Source organism: Ailuropoda melanoleuca, chromosome 10 (assembly GCF_002007445.2).
Source record: "Ailuropoda melanoleuca isolate Jingjing chromosome 10, ASM200744v2, whole genome shotgun sequence".
Lineage (NCBI taxonomy): Eukaryota > Metazoa > Chordata > Mammalia > Carnivora > Ursidae > Ailuropoda > Ailuropoda melanoleuca.
This window is the reverse complement of record NC_048227.1, coordinates 57,739,247-57,758,985: the sequence shown is the minus strand read 5'-3', so window position 1 is coordinate 57,758,985 and position 19,739 is coordinate 57,739,247. Positions and strand designations below refer to the sequence as shown.

Below are 19,739 nucleotides of genomic sequence, written 5' to 3'. Positions count from 1 at the left end.
TTCCCATTTCTTTCACCTGCAGTCCTGGCGCTGCGGGGCACGGCGGGGGGAGAGGAAGCTTCAGTGGGAGGTGGTGGGACTCATTGGAGGTAAAGGGCCCACTGCCAGGCTAGGGTAGGGACTTACACTGAAAGCCAGGGAAGTGAGCTCCAGCTTTGGAGGCCCAGTGCTGAGGCCAGGAAGGCAAGGTGCAGAGCCGTGGGCCCAGTGGAAGCCAGCGAGAGGGGACAGAAGCCCCCAGTTATGCCCTGGATGGTCGTTACTGAGTCTCACTGTGCTCGTGGAGAAGTAGACACCAATTAGTGGTGTCGACTTGGCCAATAATCCTTGACACCCTCTGATGGGCAAGACACTGCCTCTGGCCAAGCAGACAGGCGAAGTCAGGTGAATCTCCACCGGGGCCAGAAATGGGTCTCCTGTCTTCCAAGGATCACTTCTTCCAGAAAGCCTTCTAGCCTTCCTCCAGCCCTTGTCTTTACTCTTGGAGGGCCACTCAGGTCTGCACCTCAATCCCCTGCTTCCTTAAGTTGGGGTTTCACTGGTGTGTATGTGGTTGTGTTTTCTTCTCAATTAGGGCAAACTCTGAGGACAGCTTCTGCCTTGCACACGAGGCTCTGTGGCATACCATTGGCGCCCAGACAGCCTAGGCTCTGCCTCCCAGCCCTGCCACTGCCTCAGTGGTTACGCTGCCTCTTTTCCCCTCTCTGAGCCTCAACCTTCCCACCATGAGAATGCAGACATTAGCACCTGGATCACAGGTTGCCATTAGGAGAAAATGAGCTGTGTCCAACGCTTCGTATATTGCCTGGCCTGCAGGGAATACACAATAAATTGAAGCTAATACGATTATGTCATTTAGCGCATGGAGTGTGAACAGAGCCTCTGTTCATTGTCTAATAGGAACAAAATCTCATTTGACTGTCTTTCCTTCTTGAGCTGAGAGGGGGCCCTCGAACTTAAAAGCTGCCTGGGAAAAGTAGAGAAGGTAGTAGGCTTGGGACTCCCTGTTGTGTCACTTGGCCCTGTGATAAATTGTATTCTATTCCATGAGGAAAGGAAAGGAGCACATCCTTAGACATTCTTGAGGCTGATGGGAATAAATATGGTTATCTATCAGATAACCGTGGCCTTCTCCATATGAGTCCCTGGGCTCTCATGCTCTCTGATCCCCCCACCAGTCCTGATTCTCCCTGGAGATAATGTCTGTCCATTTCAATGCCATTGTTCTTACTATAATTAGGAATATGATATTTCAGAACCAGGCTGATTTCTCATCAGGTCTCATTGCCAACATTACAGCTGCCGTGTGCTCTTAGATCTGAGGGCCTACAAAATAGCTCACCGCATATGTGAAACTTTATGTCACTCTTCACTGAGCTGAGTTGGAAAATTTATAGTTTAGAAGAACAGAGTCAAGTTGAAAATGTGGCTTTGGCTGAGTCTGAGCATAATTGGGATTTTCAGGTGTAGTTTGGCAGCTCGCATCTAACAGAAACATCAGGGCCCATAAAATCAGTCCAGTGTCAGAATTTCAAGGTGCTGTATTAAATATCCCTGCAGTGCTCCATCCCACACCTTTTTTTTTTTTTAACTGAAGGTATCAAAATGGCAGGATATGCTGCTTTAAAAAAGCCACAATCCCAATCTGCCTCACAATGAGTGAGAATAGCATGCTGTTGGAAAAGGTGCTATCTGGTGTTTTCTTATTTATTCATATTTTCTTAATATCTATTGACCACCCTGTATTTAGGCACTTTTCTGTAATAGAAAAAAGAGTAAGATGTGGTCCTACTTCTCAGGTTGCTGATGCAGTACTAGAGGGGTCAGCAAACATTTTCTGTAAAGGGCCACACATGGTGGCCATGTGGTTTTGATGGTAATACCCACACCAGCAGCACCATGCGTTTCCCACAGCCCTCCGCTCTCCATCCTCGAGCTCTCCCTGATGCCTGCTGAGGCCTCGCTTCCGTCCTGATGCCCACTGCCTCCTCACCTGTAAGCCAGACACTAAGGCTTACAGCACAAGCCGATTGCGAGGACAAACTGAGCTGATGGTGCAAAGCCCTTGCTCAGGCTCTAGCTGTCACTTAACAAATGCTAGTCTGCCTCCCTCTTGTCCTTCCAGATGAATCTGAGGAAGCAAAATCCCTCTGGCCTCTTCCAGGTTACGCCATCTACTCGTGTCCCAGCTCCAACTCAGACATCTTCTCCAAGACCTTCATCTACTCTGCTCTTTCTCTCAAACACCAGAGCCACCCCTGTCTTGCTCCGCTTTGCCTGCAACACACTTAGGTCTCTTTTGTATAAAAGAGAGGTTTAAAGAAGGAGGAGGAAGAGGAGGAAGAAATAGAGGAGGAAGGAGGAGGAAGGAGAGGAAGGGGAAGGGGAAGAGAAACCTCTCTCTGACCTTACATCCTCCTCCAGCTACCATTCCTTTTCTCTTTTAACCCAGTGGTCTCCAGCTGCCTTCACTTTCCCATGATTTCTCTTTGTTCATTTCTGCTCCCTCCTTCCTCTGTTTTTCCTTTCCAGAGACATACTGTCCTGTGGAAGAAGAGCAGTGTAGGGTCAAGCGCACATCTCCACAGTCCTATTTGTGGTGTCACAGACCCTGGGCAGCTTACAGGGCACCAAAGTCCTCTTCTGTGAGATGGGAACAGGGAGGCCACCCCATGAAGGGATTAAGAGAAATCAGCATGGTGATCAGTGAAAGGCACCTTGTCAGGGCTTGGCATGTGACAAGTGCCATTCAATGACTTCTGTTCTCTTTCTCCTCTACAAGCTGTTTAAGGGAAGGCCGGGGCCTCTGTCCTTGGGGAAATGGGGAGGAAATGGGGAGGGACTATTTTTTGTTCCAAAAAGTAGCTAATACAGTCCTTTGAGTTGGGAAAACATGCCTAGACATCTTCTTTTCTTTTTTCTTCATCTTAGATAAGACTTGCAAAAAAGTAATGTGAGATTCTAGTCATGTAAAAATGGGCAAGTGCCCAGGTTGATTTCATTTGTTAATTAATCACTCTCAACACATTTTTATTCAGCGTCAGCTATATGTTCACCCCTGTGAGAGGCCTGGCGGTTCCTGCTTAAGAGAAGCTCTCAGTCTGACTGGGGGTACAGAGCAGTGAGCCAGGCCAGTCGCACAGGACTCCCGTGCATTGGAGGGGGGCTGTGGGAGTGCCTATAGAGTGCCATGGGAAGGCAGGCAGGGAAGGGCCCTCTCTGCTGGACTAGGCGGGGAGTCTCAGGGGGCAATGAGCCTTGTGGAAGGATGTGCCAGGGCAGAGATGGCAGTGGGAAGGGATTCTAGGAGGCTGGACAGCTCTGTCTGTAAATCAGTGAGAGCCTGTCCTCATTCCGGATCAGAGAGAGGTGAGGTGAGAAAGGCAGGCCGAAAATGTGTCTCGTCTTGATCCTCCTCTAGAAACATAAAGACTTATTCTTCCATAGGAAGGGAAGAATTGACTTTCCCATCCAGAGGGTAAGAGGTGAGGCCTGAGGAAAGAAGTTTCTGGGAGGCAGAATTCAACTCAAGATTAAGAAGAATTTGCCATCAGTCATCTCCAGCAACGGGGCAGCGTGTGCAAGCAGAAACCAAGGCATGTGGGGGCAATGAGTGTGGGGAATCTAGAAATGCGATGGGTGGGAAAAATGAACTTGATTCCCAGCCCATGCTTGGACCATGGCCACCCTGCCCCACCCCACACAGAGAGCTGGTGCTGGCTCTCACCCTCAGGGTCTCCTCCCAGGAAAGGGCTGTGTGTCTAGCTCAGCTCATGGCAGCCTCAGGAACTCCAGTTTCAGCACAAATTTTCCCTTTAAGGGATAAGAAAAAGAAAAGGGACGATTGGATAATACCTTCTGGTAGCAGGAGTTTACAGAGCTAGCTAATTTTTAAAATTAGATGGATGTGTATGTGCATATGTGTGTGTGCAGACACATACACGTATACACATATACATAGGCATAGTATAAAGTACTATGATTTGATCCAAATATAATTATTCCAACAATAATAATCATTATTATAATTATTATAACATAATTTTTATTTTTATATATTTGTTATTTTTATATTTAATTATATGATATAATAATAATAATGATAATTATTATTATTATTCCATATATTAGGTCTGTTGGGGATGCTTAAACAAATTGCAATTTGCATCTTGCCCACATCGTCTCCTATCTTCTCCAGACTCCCCTTTGGGCACCTTGAGTCTGAAAGGTAGAAATTAACATTGGGAAGTGGAGTCCCAGACTCCATCTTGCCTTCCCATGGGGCCTGGCCTCAGGCAACTGCAGGCATTCTGGCAGGACTTAATTTGTAGCAGGCTGCTGGGGTTATTTATTTATTTTAAAATTATTTTTTCAAGTTGTACAAGTTGTACACACACACATTCATGTTTACAATGAAAATTAGTAAATTAGCACAGAACCTACAAAGTTGTGTTCTCCTCACAGCAGCTCGGGTGAGTCTTTTAAAATGTAAGTCAGATCATTTCTCTGCCAGGCTCAGAGAAAGAACCAGTAATCCTAAGTGGCCTACAGGGCACTACATGCTCTGGCCCCCCCACTCTCTGCCTTATCTCAGCTCCCACCCTCCTTCCCCCAGTCACGCTGTGTCCCATGTCCTTACTGTCTTGTCACACGCCCAGTACACACCTGCCACAGGGCTCTTGTAGTTGCTTTCTTCTCTGCCTGGAACGTCCTTCACCTGCATATCCCTGCTGCTCATTCTCCAAGCTCCTTGAGGTCTCTGGCCAAATATTCTTTAATGAGAGAGGTCTTCCCAGACCATCACTATGAAATAACATCGTCACCGCCATCATGCTTTAGCTCCCTTAACCTGATTTCATCTTATAGCATTTATCATCACCTGGCTTATTATATATTTGTTTACCTGTTGCCTGCCTCTTCCTACTAGAACGCAAGTTCTTTGAGAGAATGTAAGTTCCAAGACCTTATGTTGTTGTTTCTACTATATTCTTAGTGCCTGAAACAGTGGCACATAGTAGGTGCTCAATAAATATTTATTGACTAAATGAATGAATTCATGAAGACTATAGTAAAAAGTAAGAATTTCTTTCTTTTATGTGCTCACTCCCTTCCACATTTCTCAGTTCTTAGCACTATAACCGTGTAGCCGTCCAGAAATTTTCTTTGCATGTGAAAGCATGCCTAGAGGTCTCTACTTCTAGTTAGGATGTAGAAGGATGTGAAAACCTTTGGGCATGGGAAAGAGCAATGCTTTGCAATGGGACTTGCAAAAAGTGGTGGTGCAAAGAAATCCTGATGAACTATATTCCAGAGAGAAATGAGTCCTTCCCAAGCATAGCAGAAAACTCTAGCTTCCACACTTGCAGAAGGGGCAGATACAGGCAGATGTAGGAGTGGGGGCAGGATTTCCCAGATGGAGATGCCCAGCTGGAAGGATGACTTTGAGCAAGGAAGGTGGGAAGGGATTGCAGGAGTTGGGAATAGTGTGTGCAAAGATAGTGCTGCCTGGGGACCATGGAAGGTGTGACCCGGGCCTGGAATGGAGTAGACCTACAAAAGACAGAGAACCGACAAAGAGAAATCAGTCAGGCTTTATATACAGCGTGCGCTGGTGGGAGGGATCGGAATCTGAAAGACCCTGGAGTTCAGTCAGAAGACATTAGCCACGGGTGAAATTTGAATAAGGAAGATTTAATATGAAGAATCGCTAACTACATGAAAAGTGGTTAACTACTGAAAGAGATAAAGGAGAACTCTCAAGTAGTAACTACAGAAAGCAGTAACTACCCCTGAAGCTGACAGAAAAGTAATTAAGGAACTTAGACTCAGGGGAAAGGCCCTGCAAGGCTGAGATTCAGACCTCTGTGGAAACAGTGTGTTGACACCCATCAGAGACTGTTTGCAACTGAACCAAGGACCATCCTCCTCTCCGCGAACCACTGCCAGGGCCCCTGCGTGCGGATCCATTTGCCACCAAGTAGAAAAACAAAACACTGGAAGAAGAAAAAATCCCTTCTTCCTTTTCCAGATTTGCAAGGTCTCTCCAATGCCCTCTGTTGACAGGACCTAACATCAAGCCAGCTGGCACAGGAGAAATGAAGTCTGTATAATCACCCCAGGATCACAGACTAGGGCAAAGAAAGATGGATATGTTGCTGAGAAGCAGTAAATAAATAAGTGGCACAGACATACATACATAAAAAATACACAAAACCACCACAAATTCGTCCTCTTCTTTCTGAATTTTGCTGAGACAGCACCAGAGAAGGAGGGGCTGGTGCGCAGAGAAAAATCATGTACTTTCAGACATTCTCCTGGTTTTTGGATTCTGGGAGCCCTGTAAGTGTTGAATTCAATGGTAAACAAAGAATAGAGGACACTGGCTAGGAGCTGGGCAGATCGAAGGTAAACTTGGTCTGAATAAAGCTGCAGCTCAGTGCCAGGTCAACTCAACTCTGGGTAAATGTGTTCCATTTGCCACTCTTTTTCTATACACAATTCCTGGAGTACAGTTTTATTTATTTTATTTTATTTTTTTAAAGATTTGTTTATGTTATTTATTTGTTTAAGATTTTATTTATTTATTTGACAGAGAGAAAGTGAGCACAAGCAGGGGGAGGGGTAGAGGGAGAAGCAGGCTCCCCATTGAGTAGGGAGCACAATGCAGGGCTCCATCCCAGGGCCCTGGGATCATGATCTGAGCTGAAGGCAGACGCTCAACCATCTGAGCCACCCAGGTCCCCCAAGATTTATTTATTTGAGAAAGAGAGACTGTGCACGTGTGCCCATGCACAGGCACAAGTGGGGGCAGACGGAGATGATATCCAAGCAGAGTCCCACTGAGCACAGAGCCAGACTCAGGGCTTGATCTCACGACCCATGGGATCGTGACCTGAGCTGAAACCAAGAGTTGGCCGCTTAACTGACTGAGCCACCCAGGGGCCCCTGGAGTATAATTTTAAAAAAGAGACACATGTAAAGAAACAGGGAAATGTTACTCATGATCGAGAAAAAATGCAGACAATAGGAACATCTACAGATGGCCCAGGCATTGGAATTATCAGTTAAGTACTTTAAGTTAACTATTATAAACATGTTAAATAATTTTAGGAAAAGAGATGGATATTTCAGAAGAAAAATGGAAACTCTAAAAATAAAAATAAGTGGAACTGAAATTCTAGGACTGAAAAATAAAATACAAGACATAAAAAATAATCACTGGATAGGCTTAAAAACAGAGTAGCCATTGAAGGAAGAACGACGGAGAAGTGAACTTGAACACACCTAAGAAAGAAACTAAGAACTGAGAAACTAAGAAACACCTCTAAGAGCACAACTAAGAAAAAAAGCAAGAAGCCAAGAAGCCAAAAGCAGAGATAAAATGGAATTCTTAAAAAAACCCACTCAATTAATACAAAAGAAGGCAGGAAAAGAGAAATCAAAGACAATAGTGAGCAAATAGCTAAATGGTAGGCTCAAAGTCAACTCTTTCAATAATTACATTAAATACAAATGGACCAGGGCACCTGGGTGGCTCAGTCGGTTAAGCATCTGCCTTAGGCTCAGGTCATGATCCCGGAGTCCTAGGATCCAGTCTTCGCTGGGCTCTCTGCTCAGCAGGGAGACTGCTCCTCCGTCTCCCTCTGCTGCTCCCCCTGCTTGTGCTCTCTCTGTCAAATAAATAAATAAAATCTTAAATAAATACATGAATACAAATGGACCAAACAGTTCAATTTAAAAGCAGTAATTGACAGACTGCATAAATCAAAAAATTTAACTCTGCTGGCTACAAGAGATACATTTTAAATATAAAAATTGAGCATAAGTTACAAGTAAAAGATCAATAAGAGATACCATGCAAACATTAATCATGAGAAAGATGGAGTGACTATATTAATATCATATGAAGTAGACTTAAAGACAAGGAGTTTTATCAGAAATAAAGAGGGACACTCATAATGGTAAGAGTCAAATCATCAAGAAAATATTAAAATCTTAAATGTATTTGCACCATAATAACAAAGCTTCAAAATACATGTAGCAAAAGCCATCAGAATTAAAGGGACAAATAGACAAATTCATAATTTTATAGCTAGATTCGCAGAGTTGCAGATTTTAGTACACACTTTCAGTAATTGGTAGAATAACTAGACAAAAATGTGTAAGAATATAGAGGATTTAAACAGCACCATCAACCAACTTAACCTAATTAGTATTTCTAGAACGCTGTATCCTACAACTGCAGGATACTCATTCTTTCCAAATATATGTGGAACGTTCACCAAGATAGAACAAGAGCTGGTCCGTAAGACAAGTTTCAATAAATTTTGAAGGATTGAGAGCATACAGAATGTTCTAAAAGTCAATAACAGAAACATATCAGGAAAATGGCAAATATGTGAAAATTAACAACAAGCCAGCAAATAATCCTTGAATCAAAGAAGAAATTATAAGAGAAATTAGAAAATACTTTAAACTGATGAAAATGAAAAGAAGAAACCTAACATACTCAAAGTTGTTGGATGTGGCTAAAGGAGTGCTTAGACAGGAATTTGTTTTTATTTTTATTTTTTTAAATTTATTTTTTAGTATTATGTTCAGTTAGCCAACATATATTACATCATTAGTTTTTGATGTAGTGTTCAACGATTTATTAGTTGTGGTTAACACCCAGTGCTCATCACAACACATGCTCTCCTTAATACCCATCACCCGGTGACCCCATCCCCCCATCCCCCCTTCCCCCCCTTCCTTCTGTAACCCTCTGTTGTTTCCTGGAGTCCAGAGTCTCTCGTGGTTTGTCTCCCTCTCTGATTTCTTCCCATTATGGTTTTACTTATACATGGAACATAAGGAATAGGGCAGAGGACCACAAGGCAAAGGAGGGAAAACTGAATATGTTTTTAAATGTTCATATCAGAAAAAGAAGAAAGGTCTAAAATCAAGTACTTAAACTTCCACCTTAAGAAGCTAGAAAAAGAAGAGCAAATTAAACCCATAGTAAGTATAAGTAAGTAGAATTAAGGAAACAGTCAAGTTAAAAACAAAAATCAGTGGACTAAAAACCAGATAGTAGAGAAATATTAGCAAAACCAAAAGTTGGTCCTTTAAAAAGATTAATGGTATTGATACTCTCTAATAGGATTGATTAAGAAAAAGAAAGAAAAGTGCCAATTATCATAGAGGAATGCAGAGAGGACATCTCTACAGATACTAAAAATATTAAAACGATAATACGGAAGTATATGAACAATTTATGCTAATAGGTTCAACAAACAAACTCTTCAGAAGACACAACTTATCAAATTTGATGTGAGATGAAATAGAAAACCAGAATAGTCTCTATCTTTTAAATGTATTGAATTTATAATTAACAACCTTGAACTTCAGACTTAGATGACTTTACTGGTGAATTCTATCAAATATTTAAGAAATAATACCAGTCTCACACAAGTTCTTTGAAAAAACAGAAAAGGAGAGATGACTTCCCATTTTGTTTTTTGAGGCCATTCATCATACCTGTTCCTAACCTTGACAAAGATATTATAAGAAAAGAACGTTATAAACCAATATTCCTCCCAATAACAGAATAAAAGATAGAAACTATATGAACATCTCAATAGATGGAGACAAAGCATTTTACAAAATTTAATGTCCCTTCATGACAATAAAACAAAACAATGGCTAGGAAACTAAAAATAGAAGAAACTTTCTCAATCTGATAAAGGGCATCATGTGAATGCCTAAAGATAATACCACCCTTAAAGATAGAACATTGGAAAATTTCCCCCTAAGATCAGGAACAAACCAGGGTGTTCCCTTTCATCGTTTGTGTTCAGCGTTATCCCAGAGGTTCAAACCACTATAGCAAGCCAAGAAAAAGAAATTTAAAAATTAAAAGGCAAAAAGATAGGAAAGAAATAGAATTTTTAATGCACAGATCAGATTGTGTATACAGAAAATCTAAAAGTGTGTACAAAAAGCCTCGAGAGATCTGGTCATTTAGAAGTAGTTTCGTCGCAGAAGACAAAGTCAATGTACAAATGTATTTCTATGTAAAAGCAACAACTGGAAAATAAAGTGAAAGTACCATTCCAATAGCATCAAAAAGCAAAATATACTTAGTAATAGATTTAATAAAACACGTGCATGATATCCACACCAAAAACTACAAAATGTTTCTGAGAAAAACCAATACACTGAGATACACTATGTCTATGGATTATAAGACTCAAATTTCAATTCTCCCCAAATTGACTGTCAGGGGGTTCTTGGCACTTAAGTGGAAATTCAAATGTAAATTATGAAATAATCATGAAAAAGGAAAATTAAGTTGGAGGACTCACATTACCTGATTTTAAGACTTACTATAAAGTTATAGTAACCACAAGAGTTTGGTATTGACATAAAGATAAACAAATATGTCAATAAAATAGAACAAATAGTCCAGATAGAAACTAAAACTCAAATGGTTAGTTGGTTTTGACAAAGGCACCAAAGTAATTCAATGGAGAGAGAAAGGTCTTTTCAACAAATTGTGCTGGGTGATAGATATCTGTGTGTAGGAAGAATGAATCCTAAACCTTATCTCACACCAAACACAATAGTTAATTTGATTTTAAATCATAGGCTTTATTTTTTTTTTCTGATTTTTACATGGTGGGATTTTAGTTTAGTTTATCTAAATTCAAGTTAATTAACAAAGAGCGTAGTATTGGTTTCAGGAGTAGAATTTCGTGATTCCTTGGCATTCCCTAGCTAGCAGTCCAACATCACCCCAAACTCTTCCTCCATTGTCACATGGCCTCCATCCGTCTCTGTTGTCTCTGTATCCCTATAGATCAAGTCCCACATATTGGGATCCCTGCTCAGCAGGGAACCTGCTTCTCCCTCTGCTGCTCCCCCAGCTTGTGCTCTCTGTTGCTCTCTCTCTGACAAATAAATAAACTCTTTAAAAGAAAACAGAACAAAACGAAACAAAAAAACAGTTGAACATAGGGGAAGAGAAGGAAAAATAAAATAAGATGAAAACTGAGAGGGAGGCAAACCATTAAAGACTCCTAACTATACAGAACAAAAGGGGTTGCTGAAGGGAGGTGGGTGGGGGATGGGGTAAATGGGGGTTGAGCATTAAGCAGGGCACTTGTGATGAGCACTGGGTGTTATATTTGTGTTGAATCACTAAATCTTTTGTGGCTCCATACAAATTTTAGGATTATTTGTTCTAGCTCTGTGAAAAATGCTGGTGTTATTTTGATCGGGATTGCATTGAATGTGTAGATTGCTTTGGGTAGTATAGACATTTTAACAATATTTTTTCTTCCAATCCATGAGCATGGAATGTTTTTCCATTTCTTTGTGTCTTCTTCAATTTCTTTCATAAGTGTACTATAGTTTTCAGAGAACAGGAATAAACCTCTTTGGTTAGGTTTATTCCTAGGTGTCTTATAGGTTTTGGTGCAATTGTAAATGGGATCAATTCCTTGATTTCTCTTTCTGCTGCTTCATTATTGGTGTATAGAAATGCAATCAATTTCTGTATGTTGATTTTATATCCTGTGACTTTGGTGAATCCCTGTCTCAGTTCTAGCAATTTTTTGGTGGAGTCTTTTGAAAAACCTCTTGCTTAGAAGACGTGATTTAGAGAGTGAATAGGCAAGCCATGGACTGGGGAAGTTTTGTAGTACATATATATTTAGCAAAGGAATTGGATCCAAAATAGATAAAGTTCAATAATAAAACAGTTCAATAATAAAAAAGGCTAACAACCCAATAATAAATATTTGTGCAATGAACTTGAACAGGCACTTTAAACAGAAGATATATGATTGGCCAATATACACATAAAAAAATTGTTTAGCATCTTTACTCATCTGGGAAATGTAAGTTAAATTGCACCTGGTAGAACAGGTAAAGTGAAAGACTGACAGCACCACTGTTGGTAAGTATACGGAGCCCCTGGCCCTCTTCTACACGGCTGGTGCGATGAAGATGGTGCGACCAGCAGGAAATTGTTTGGCAGTTCCTTACAAAGTGAGACAGAAACCTCAACTATGACCCAATAATTCCACTCCTAGGGATTTACTCCAGAAAATGAAAACGTATGTCCACAAAGGACTCATACCTGAATGTCTCTAGCGGATTTTTTCAAAATAGCTTAAAACTGGAAACAATCCAAATAGCTATCAACAGGTGAATGGATGAATGGACTGTGGTGTAGTTATCCAATGGGATGCTACTCAGCAATACAAAGAAATAAACTTCTGGTGTATGCAAAAATAGGTTTATGAACTAATGAAGCCAGCTGCAGAAGAGTACAAATTGTATGATTCCATTACATGAAGCTCAAGAACGGAGAAAACTAATGTGTGGTGATAGAAATCAGAACAGTGGTTGCCTTTGAAGGAGTGGGGTTGACTGGAAAGAGGCATAAAGGAATTTTCTAGGGTGACAAAAATAATCTATATTTGATAGGAGTATGAGTTACGTTGGTGTATACATTCATTAAACCTCATTTAATTGTACCCAGAAGACCTGTGCATTTCACTGTATGTAAATTATACCTCAATTAAAACAAATATCTTTATTTGGAAAATGTGAATTTAAATGGAAAACTTTATTTGCACAAATTAGGCTGGGATAAAACACAGAGTAATATTACAAGAAGGGCTATCACATTTTCTTCATCTTCCCAGAGGATATAGGAAGAAAATGCCTTTATTTTGTTATTACTTTTTAAAGATTTATTTATTTTTATTTGAGAGAGAGAGCACACATGTGTGCTGGGAGACGGGCAAAGGGAGAGGGAGAGAGAATCCTCAAGCAGACTCCCCGCTGAGCAGGGAGCCTGATGTCAGGCTCCATCCACAGACCCTGAGATCATGACCTGAGCCGAAACTGAGGGTCTGATGCTTAACTGACTGAGCCACCCAGGTGCCCCGCAAAATGCCTTTAAATGATAGCAAAAGACTTCTGTAGAAATTCGTATTTGAGTTAACACACTACCACAGCTGATAAGGTAAAAGACAGTATTCCCCCTAATTGAAAGGTTGATGCAGGGGCACCTGGGTGGCTCAGTCAGTTAAGCGTCTGCCTTCCCAGGATCTTAGGGTCCTGGGATCGAGGCCTGCTTCGGGCTCCTGCTCATCGGGGAGTTTGCTCCTCCCTCTGCCTCTCCCCCCAGGCTTGTGCTCTCTCTCTCGTTCACACTCTTTCTCTCTAATAAATAAGTAAAATTTTAAAAAAATGGAAGATTGATGCATAGTACTTGTACTAGATTGAATAGTGTCCCCTCAAAATTCATGCCCATTTGGAACCCCAGAATGTGACTTTATTTGGAATTAGGATTTTTCACATGGAATTAGTTAAAGTGAGGTCATCCTGGATTAGGGTGGGCCCTAAATCCAACGACTAGAGTCATTATGAGGAGGCCATGTAGAGTTACAGAGACCACAGAGAGGGATGAAGACATATGACAATGGTGGAAGAGGCCAGCCAGGGAAGGCCAAGGATTTCTGGCAATCACCAGAACCTAGAAAGAGGCAGGCAACAGATTCTCAGCTTCTCCTCATGGCCCCAAGAAGGAATCAATCTTGCTTGAAATCTTGACTTCAGACCTCTAGCCTCCTGAACTGTGAGAGAATAAATTTCTGTTGGTCTAATCCATCACATTTGTGGTAATTATGATAGCATAGGAAGCGAATATACTATTCACTAGGTTATCAAAGAATAAAGTTTTAAGTATGCAGCAATCTGTTTGGTGGACTCAAGTAGACTTTAATCACTAAACTAAAACTATGCTCTGAAAAATATATGCTTTTTCAGTATACATTCAGATAACACACAAGTGAGATAAGTGTACACACTCTTTGGCTTCTTCATATTGTTGTTTCCTAATGGAAAAATAAATCCTGAAGACGTCCCTGTTAGTACACAGAGAGAAGCCTCAATGTGCCCCCCACCCCCAGCCTGCCCGGGAACCAGGGAATTAGTCTTCCTAAAGACTGAGCTGTATTCCAGGATGTGGATTTACCACGATTTACTTTGCCAACCTGCTCAATTAGATGAAGGTTTATTAAATGCCTCATCCTGAGGGCTTCGATGTAAATCTGTTCAATGCAATCCAATCCCGTGCAAAACAATTCAATAAGCATCTACTGAGCACCCTCTTCGTGCCAGCCTCTCTGCTATGATCACATTTGGGTCTCATCTTGATTGACTACCTCGACCCTTCAGGTCCCATAGCAAAGATACTTTTTGAAAATCTATTATGAAATATAACACGAGAAACTGATCATAAGACCATAGTAAAAGGGATTGATGTTTGGGATGGATACAAAATTTTTCTTTTTCTCTACTGACCTCCTTATTTTAATAGGCTCTAATGTCCTTACTTAATTGGGCTTCTTAGGGTTTGGAATTTGTCCCAGATAGCAAGGTGCAACTCAACCTATCAAGAAGTGATAGAACTGCTGAAAGCATAAAGAACACGATTCCGTTGGATTCGTGGTGAGAAAGACATGATCCTGGAAGCAGTGAGGACAAACCCATCTGTTTGGTCTCACAGTGATTCAGCACTTACTGGTCCTGTCTCAGGTGGGCGCAGGGGCTTCCTGGTCTACGCAATAGGTAGTCATGGGCTGTGACGTGGTATCTCGGTCTTGCTGCTGATGTAAGGAAGCACTTTGTTGCTTTCCTGCTTTTGAGTTAGACCGGCTCTTATATAGATGAGAATTCTAAGTCATCATCTTTTTAATTAACAATTTAAATTCTTTTTTTTAAAAGATTTTATTTATTTATTTGTCAGAGAGAGAAAGAGAGTACAAGCGGGGGGAGCTGCAAGGAGAGGGAGAGGCAGGCTTCCTGCTGAACAGGGAGCCCGATGTGGGGCTCAATCCCAGGACCCCGGGATCATGACCTGAGCCGAAGGCAGACGCTTAACTGACTGAGCCACCCAGGCGTTCCCAATTTAAATTCTTGGCTCAGGGTGAGAATGCACTACCCAGGGGATGGGGATCACCAGGCACCATCTAGGAGGCTGCCCTCCTAGGACAGGATTATCCTGCCTCTGCCTTGGAATAATTGGTCTCTTCTCCAGGCCAAATGTCCTCCATTATTTCTACTGCTTCACAAAGGAAAGTCCCCATCTGCCCCATTCTCCCCCCTTTTGGACACAATATTTCCTTTAATTCTTGGCCTGGAAACAAGTATAAAACTCCAGATGCTCTACAGACAACAGGGTTGTGGTTTCCTCCGATCTGGATGTTGTGCGATTTATATCCCCTTGAGTTTCTTGCTAAAATGGGCCACCCCGCAGTCTAAATAAGACTTGTAATTAACTGAAATTCCTAGATCTTTTTCACACAGGAAACCTTTCCTGTCAAATCTTTCCTGTACATCTGTGCACAAGGTGTTAGCTGTTTATCCTTTTGAATTTTTGTTTGCCTGATTTTGTCCATCCAATAAAAACATTTTGAACCTCAGTTCTGTAATCTGTGGCAGTAGCTGTCCCTCCTAGACCTGTGTCATCTGCGTACTCGCTAGGCCTGTCTTCTAAGTCTTCAGCCATGTCGCCAGGGAGAATACAGCAGAAAGTAGACACCTGCGGTGTACCATTAGAGACAATCAGCAGATTAGTGCTCTCGTTAGTCAGGCAACCTGGAAACTTACTTATGATTTTCCCCAAAAGTATTATGCTTCTGCTCATGTGAACTATTTGATCCATGAAATAATCTTGGGAAATTGTGTCAAATACTTTGTGGTAACCAACACAGGCCATGGTGATGGCATTCCTCTGATTTCCACCCCCTCTCGCAAGTACCTCTAGCTAGGGTAAGCCTTAAATGTAAAGAGAATTTGCTCTCGGAAAGCCAATGTTCCAGTATTAGTGATGACCACTTTCTTCCGTAAGAGCGTATTGATTTCCACATCCAGAATCCAACCTGTTTTGAAAATTGGGATAAAATATGCCCCTCCGTTTCCCTAGTGCTTCTCTCCCAACCATGATTCTTGGAAATTTCCAGCCTCAGCTCTGAGACCCTCTGTGTAAACTCCTGCTTCACTCAAGGGGATGTTTTGTCTGAGCCTGGAGACATCTGAGCTCATTGAAGTGATACACGGCTTGTCGATATCCCTGCCTCCCCCCTCTGCCCTGCTCGTGGCTTCCAATTTGAGATCCTTTCCTTTTTGGTGCTAAGCACATAGAAACAAATAGTTTCTGGCATCTCACTGCCACTTGTGAACTCCCCGGTCTATTTTGAGCAGTGAGTTAATTCTATCCTTGTTCTTCTTGCTTCGAAAAAGAAAAATTAAGCCAATGACACCTCCCTGCATTCTTTAGTGCTTTTGGTGACTGTCAGCCCCTTCTGTGTTTTGACTTCTGCTGAGACTTTTCTTCCTGCCTCCTCCAGTTAAGTATGAAAGGTTTGTCCTAGATTAGGCATGCCTGTCGGCTGCGAGCATTTCTCTGTTTGCATGCTTGTCCCGATGCCCCTTGTCTCCAGGGCCTGGCACAAATGCCTTGCACCTAGTAAGTGTTCAATAAATATTCATATATTCAGATTTTCAAAAGGTAAACTTTGAAAGCTAATTAAGAATTGATTTAACTGTTGTTACATGGCCTCAGGAGATCTTTGGAGAGCGGAGAGGGTTTGGAAAATTATGCTGACTGCTAAGTCACTGGAGAGAAGCAGGACAAAAGAGTGGTTAGTTTTTCCTTTTTTGACCTTTCCTTGAGCAACCAAGAAGTGGAACACCACAAGTGCAGTGTTGTAATGCACCCCTCCCTCCCTTTCTTTTCATCAATCAAATCATATTTGCTGAGGATTCACGGTGTGCGAGGCCCCAAGAGGTCGCAGGAACTTTTACCCAGTCCCGATACAGTGCTCATCACCTCACCCACTTGTCTCAGGGTGTGTGCTTGGCTTTCAGTCTGGAGGAGTCAGCTTTTAAAATGCAGCATCTCCCAGCCAGAAACAAAAGCCTTGGGAGATGACACTCCTCGGGTCTCAGCAGCTAACGTCTTGCTAACCACCTGCTGGTAGAGACAGGCTGGCCTGGGCTTAGCTGTGTGACCTCTGACAAGACACGGAGCCCTTCTGAGCCCTCATCCGTGTAGATCTGACAGACTCTTCATCCGTATAATGGGGGTACCTAGTAATACCTGCCTTAAAGGTTTGTAGGGAGACTCTAACAAAATAATGCCTCCAGGTATATGTGCTTTATTAGGTCATTTGTTTATTCACCTACTGTTTGTTGCCTTGTTGGTCCTGTCAGCAGGGCCCTGTGCACAGCTGTGTCCACCAGAGACAGCACTGGAAGCAAGGGGTGCAGGTGCGAGGCAAGTAGCCCACATGGACTGGAGCGACTGGGAAGTCTGTGTGTCCAAGGGTGGGGTGCTCCAGGGGGAGATGGGATTGCCCAAGGAAGACTCGGCTGTTTTGTGATCAGCTGGTAGGCCTGGTCGACAGAGGCTCTGTCTTTGTGGTCACTGCCCAGCCCACCTTGTCTGGACTGAGTGTGTGCTGTGACAGCTTCACCTTCTCGGGTGACCTGCGAGGGTCACCAGGCTCAGAGCTATCCCGGGGGGAAACTGAGACCCGGAAGCCATGTGTTGACAACACAGGCAAGGAGGATTCAGCTGTGGGGCTCCCCCAGAAGGTGACGTGTGGGCATGCGCATGCCGGTGGATGTGGGGGGCTGCACGTGGGGAAGGGCTGGAAGTCAAGGAGATGCAGTGATCTATATGCGTTTCCCTTCCCTCCTGAGAGTGTCTGCGGAAGAAATCGTTCTGGGCTCATCTTCATGTCCCCAGTGGGCTCTGCACAGGACCTGGCACACGGTAGGTGCCCAGAAAATATTTGTCAAATGAGACAGGTGGGAAGAGTCTGTTTCTGGCCAGTGGTTCCCTTTTTAGGGCCTAAGAAGTTGCTTTTCGGCCCTGGTCTTCTGGTGCCGTGAAGCCCGGGGGGCCACCAGTCTGTGTAAGGGTGGCCATCTGGGGACGTGGGTCAGAGAAGCAGCAGCCTGCTTGCCATGTCCATGACGGGATGATGCTGTGACCACACTTCACAGGATAACTGAGAAGACTTTGTGATCCCTGGTGGTCAGAAGCCAATGAGGACAGCAGTTCATTGTCCTTTCTTTAAGTGAGACAAAAACCAGCTGGGGCAAGGTTTCCGGTACCCCTTGTTCCAGTCCTCCCCTCCCTTCTTCTCTTCACAGCCCCGGTGATAGTTTGCACTCCTGATGTTTGAAGCCCTTGGGATTTTTCTTTGTGAAATAAAGGGGGAGAGCGAACCGGTGTGCACTGACTGAATGTGCAGGTGACGGACGGTGACCCACCCCACCTCTCAGCCTCCTGGCTTTCTAGAGAGCCGTGGAACCTCCCAACACCAGGCTGTCAGCAGCAGCTGCACCCCCATGAAGGGGGTCTAATCTAGATGGGAGACAGGACTCTATGACGCCCCACAGGAAGCGACGAGGAACATGGTGTTCTCTGGATGCATTTGGGTGTGTTTCTTCAGTGCGGTAGATAAAAATGAGGCCTTCTGTTGTGTGCTGTCTTTGGGGATCCCGCGAGCAAGTTCGTTGAGAAACAGAGTTCCTATTGACAATTTGTTCTTTGAAGAGGGAACAAAAGAAAAGAATTATTTGTCTGGCAACAGCGGTAATTTATGTCATGTAGGGCTTTGCGGATTATGCTGGATTCTCATGGTCATTTTCTCTTCGGATCCTCATGGCAGCCTGGTGGTTGGTGTGATCCTGGCTAGTCCTGCTGTCTCCATTTGCCAGGTCAGGACACTGAGGCCCAGAGTCACACTGCCACTCGACTTCCCTCCCACTGTCCCTCAAAGCCGGCTCTCCTCATCCTTGCTTGCTGGCCCCTGACCACCTGCTCCCCTCACTGACCCCTCAACTGCAGGAGCCTGGTCCTTCCTATTGGGGAAGGAAGGCTCTCAGTTACCAAACACAGAGGAATAAAATCCAGTTCAAGATAATCTGCACTTGCTGTTTCTTGCCTTTCACATCGAAAAGGCATCTCTCTTTGACTTGGGCAAGAGGTGAGGGTGTTAATTCCTGGCTTGTTTTCATATTTATTCTCTGCTGACCTCTGTGCCTTCATACATGGGTCCAAATTGTGCAATGTTCTTAGACAGTGGGTTCTTTGAGGGCAAACACCAAGTCGCCACACTCATTACACAGCACTAACCGCGTGTCTTGGGCACGTCAAAGTTTTGCAGAGAGTATCACAATGAAGACATGACGGCACATTTCTATGCTTCAGCATGAACAACTACGTGCCTGGAAATCTGTGTGAAAGTGTTTGTGTTGGAAAGTTACTGCCTCAAGAATGGACTCCCATTCCACGAGGTATTGACTCAGAGAGCTGTGATTTGTGCTATTTGAGTCTTGTTGTTTTATTGCTAAAGCTTGGAGAATTTTTCTTAGCAAAGTATTGGAAAAGAATCTAGGTCTGCTGTTGGTTTACATTACAGAAAATCATTTCAAAAAGAGAGTTGGCTTTGTAGATAAAGACCGAACTAGAAGCAACCAAAACACCAAACCACCAGTGCTTTCTCAAAACTAAATGTAAAGTATAAATAGAGAACAAAACAGGAAATAGTGGTTTGCAAAAAAAAAAAAAAAAGAAAGAAAAAAATACTTGTAGCTGCTCTAAGAAGGGCCTTTCCTTCCACTGTAGGACGTGAGTTCAGAGACAGACAGAAAGCCGCTGGCTC

The 19,739-nt window shown here is 43.0% G+C and overlaps 1 protein-coding gene and 1 long non-coding RNA gene across 13 annotated transcripts in view; both read left to right on the top strand.

Moving 5' to 3' along the window:
• Positions 1-19,739, top strand: part of SCML4 (Scm polycomb group protein like 4) — a 105,659-nt gene that overhangs the window by 17,473 nt on the left and 68,447 nt on the right. The window lies entirely within an intron of this gene.
• On the top strand, positions 12,855-19,648 carry LOC117803951. The gene is made up of 2 exons (XR_004628065.1): positions 12,855-17,839; positions 18,223-19,648. It is a non-coding gene; the product is annotated as an uncharacterized LOC117803951 (long non-coding RNA).